Source organism: Triticum aestivum, chromosome 1B, assembly GCF_018294505.1.
Source record: "Triticum aestivum cultivar Chinese Spring chromosome 1B, IWGSC CS RefSeq v2.1, whole genome shotgun sequence".
Classification (NCBI taxonomy): Eukaryota; Viridiplantae; Streptophyta; class Magnoliopsida; order Poales; family Poaceae; genus Triticum; species Triticum aestivum.
In genome coordinates this window covers 9,138,101-9,142,245 of record NC_057795.1, presented here as the reverse complement: position 1 = coordinate 9,142,245, position 4,145 = coordinate 9,138,101, and the positions used below count along the sequence as shown (strand labels likewise).

The following is a 4,145-nucleotide window of genomic DNA, read 5'->3' as shown; positions in this document are numbered from 1 at the left end:
GGTCAGTCATCCAAATAGCGTCCAATTTGTATCCGCCCATAAATGTTGCCAATATTTTTGGTCATTGGTTGGACGAAATTTCAAATAGGTTCAAAATGCTAATTCGGGTGGGAGCATATGCCTTATTATGGGCACTCTGACTGTGTAGAAATGATTTGGTTTTCGAGGGAAAAACACCTCTCCTTTGCAGGTTCTTTTTCGTTGTACGCGCTCGCTTCATACGTGGTCTACGCTACACCGAACGGGGTATCAACCACTATTCGAGGCGGTGTGTACGCGGTTGGAGCGGATGGCTAGGGAGGTCTTCACCCAGCATGGGTGGCAGCATAATCTTCGGATTCGCGCACCAACTCCTTTGACATAGGCATACCATCGGTCCTATATGATCCTACTATTGCTGATATGTCCCTTTTTTTATAATCTTCTTTCAATTTGTTTTTGTTTGGCTGTGTGCATCTTAGCTATGCAGAGGCCGGACGATGCTCGTCATGTTTTGTATCCGCTTGATGCTACATTTTGAGTCAATAAAAATGCCCTTTATTGAAAAAAGTTATATGTGCACACAAACAAGAAAGATATTAAAGTTATATATAGGAGTTCATGTTCTTAATTATGATTTTTGCATCAATTTCCAAGCAAATTATTTGCCACATACTCAATCCTTTCTAATGCAGGTTTTTGTTGTTGTCATTGCACATAGCTTGTTTCAAATTTTAATACATTTGGAATAATTCAATGGTACACGATGAGGCTGTACCCTTTTTACTGATGATTTTCTAGCTATTTATTATCTTCCTAGCAATATAACTAGGAAAACGTCCTAAGTAAATAGCCTAGTGACTCGGAGGATGTCCTTAACTAGTTGAAAATGAGACATGAGTTTGACTTTTTACAGCCTACAATGCATAATCTAGATTAATTATCTCGATCTACACACCTACCACGACGCTAGACATTATAAGCTACTCACCAAAGAGCATCAGGTCTCCATACTGAAAAGCTGGCACCTGAGACCTGACCGAAGGGCTGTTAAGGAAAAAATGAAGATCGCTATCAGTCTCTTGATTCGCGCAACTTTTTTATGTACAAGAAGATAATACAGAGTATATACTATGTAATCAAAGAGAGACGGGACAGCCCATAGATATTACGAGCCAGAAAAATACAGAGAATGTAATCAACTAGAAACAGCCCATAGAATGCATGTCCCCATGTTTGTCTCACAAGCTATTGACTAGCAGTTCACCAATTGACACGTCCCCATGTTTGTCTCATAAGCCATTGACTAGCAGTTCATCAATTGACACGTTGCCTTCTAGGCCTTTCTGGTGGGCTTCATTTTCATTTTCTTTTTTTTCTTTTGTCTGCCTATAAGTACTTGTTTGCCTTGCCTGGTGTTCATTCACGCCCCCGGAAGAAATCATCCGACCATTCTTTTTCCCAACCCAGCACTACACATCCGCTGCCTCCTCTCATCCTCTGCATGGGCGCGCACCCCCATCCTCCCCAACCTGGTCGCCGGCGGGCCGCTGCTCCCTCTCCTCCATCTCTGCACGGGCGCGCACCCCCATTCTCCCCAACCTAGTCGCCGGCCAGCCCCTACGCGACGTCGTTCATCGAGCTAGGGTTGGAGCAGCTCGGCGGCGATGAGGAGCAGGCCAGCCCTCTCAAGAGGGTCGTCCACACCGTTGCCGTTGGTGACTTTCAGGGGCAGTCGGCACCTCTCCTCTCTAATCGCGACTCCGGCGACGTCGGCCAGGACGTTCGCCATCGGCGCAAACGCGGTGGAGATGTAGGGCTCCTTGAGGGAGAGGTCGATGCTGAGTTGTGCCTGTTGAAGCACGACGGAGAGGGGGAGGCCTTCCGGCCACCGCCGGCGTCCGCCATGGGGCCGTCTCAGCCTCAGCTTCTGATCGAGGTGCAGCTCCAGCAGCACCGGCAGTTTGCTGCGGGTCATCATCAGAGCGCAGTTCATCTTCCAAATCATGCCCCGACCCCGGCTGCATCTCCCCTTCCGCCACATGAACGCCTTGGGTGTGGTCTTTTAGTCCTCACTGGTGAGCCCCTCCATATTATTTTGTATAGGGCTTCAGCGGCTGCTGCTTGCTTCTGTTTTAGGTGGTTGCCGCTTTGACAGGCGTTTGTGAAGCGAATCAGGTACATGCTGCCTTTCTTGTCTTTGTATCCTGTGCTTTCATTCCTTTTGGGGTTCATATGGTTCACCTGCTGAACGACGCTCTGGTCGGCGACCATAGGTTCGTTCTTCGGTTCGCTGAAGTGGCCGGGGATTATTCCGGACGTGGGACTCTGAGGCGCCGCTTCTTCGTGGGTATTTTGTTGCTGCTTTTGGTATGCTGTCCTGATTTTCTGAAGAAAAATGCTTCATTAGTGGTGTTTGTTTTAGTATGGTTTCTCATCGGTGATTCTTTGTTGTTTCCTTCGATGGTCTCGTAGTTTCTTTATTGGATATGCCTCCAATTTAAGCGCGCTGGCGATGGCAAGAAGTTCGGCGTGGAAAGCGACCAGATGGTTCCTTTCGTGGTGAATACGGGCTATTTTCTATTTAAATGTGACTGTTTTTTATTTGGGTTCTTATTTTGTTTTAATCCTTTTTACAGGTATTTGACCGGCTGTGCAGTGTGCAGTCGAGTAGTGTGACCTCAGGCTGGACGGAACGAGCGGGCTTTTGGGCCTGCTCGTGGCCTGTTAAGGACCGGACCGTACGGTTCAGGACCGGCGGAAAAACTGGTCGGTCCGGGCTGGCATTTTCGGCCCGAAAAAATCTCGGTCGGTCCGGTCTTTAACCGAGCCGCTCGGTCAGACCGAGAAGACGCAGTCACCGCTGGCACCGTTCCTCGTCATCGCGGCCATCGGCAGTCCCCGGGTGAACCATCGTGTCCTTGAGCTTCCTCTCTTCATCCTTCCTCTTCACCCCATGCGCCGTGGCCTCTTGCCGCTGCTTGCCATTGTTGTTGTGCGTGCACTACTGCCGATCTGGAGTTCTCGAGCCTCGACCATGGCCTCTACTCAAAGGAACGGGAATTGCGGCCGTGCCATCCCACGTCCACGAGCTGAAATCGTGCCATCCCACGACCTCCCACAACGGCCTCATCTAACTAACCTGAAACTAAGATAAGACGTGGATATGCACACCTTGCATGGCGCGTTATTTCAGCACAGCATGCACACCGGCCAGGCGGCCACCAGCTACCCAGGTAGGCGAACGCCACGCTGGTGCCACAGGAAGAACTGGGGCACGATCTCGAATGCTCTGAAAGTGGCCCGGTTATATCGAATTACGAGCTGAATAAAAGGAAGAGCAGAAAGACAGTTGTGCGTCGCAGAATCCTCTCCACTTAATGCGTTCGTGCGTGTCTTCTTTCTCTTTTACTTTCTCGCGTGACCTCCCGTGTGTGTGTTGATTCAGTTCTTGATCTAACACGTAGCCCACCTCGAAGCTGCATGCGCGCACATCAACGCCGATGGCTGGCCGGTCCATTCGGTCCATTCGGTCTAGCCCGGGCTTCACCGTCGCCGGTCCGGTCCATAAAAGTAGGACCGCTCGGTTGCTCGGTCCGGTCCGGTCCGGACCGCCGCCGGCCGGTCCGAACGACGGCTCGGTCAAGGACCGGACCGGACCGGACCGTGTCCACCCTAAGTGTGACCTGATGATTTTTTATTTCCGTCTTTGGTTTCCGGTTCTGATGGTTTGGGGGATCTCTGCTCCCTGTGCTATGTGATCTTATTTTTGGAAATATGCCCTAGAGGCAATAATAAATTAGTTATTATTATATTTCCTTGTTCATGATAATCGTTTATTATCCATGCTATAATTGTACTGAAAGGAAACTCAGATACATGTGTGGGTACATAGACAACACCATGTCCCTAGTAAGCCTCTAGTTGACTAGCTCGTTGATCAATAGATGGTTACGGTTTCCTGACCATGGACATTGGATGTCGTTGATAACGGGATCACATCATTAGGAGAATGATGTGATGAACAAGACCCAATCCTAAGCCTAGCACAAAGATCGTAGTTCGTATGCTAAAGCTTTTCTAATGTCAAGTATCATTTCCTTAGACCATGAGATTGTGCAATTCCCGGATACCGTAGGAATGCTTTGGGTGTACCAAACATCACA

At 49.1% G+C, this 4,145-nt stretch overlaps 1 long non-coding RNA gene across 1 annotated transcript; it reads left to right on the top strand.

Moving 5' to 3' along the window:
• The first annotated feature begins 1,421 nt into the window (after positions 1-1,421).
• On the top strand, positions 1,422-3,761 carry LOC123084006 (uncharacterized). The gene is made up of 4 exons (XR_006439364.1): positions 1,422-2,157; positions 2,256-2,349; positions 2,455-2,541; positions 2,619-3,761. It is a non-coding gene; the product is annotated as an uncharacterized lncRNA (long non-coding RNA).
• The last annotated feature ends 384 nt before the right edge of the window (positions 3,762-4,145 follow it).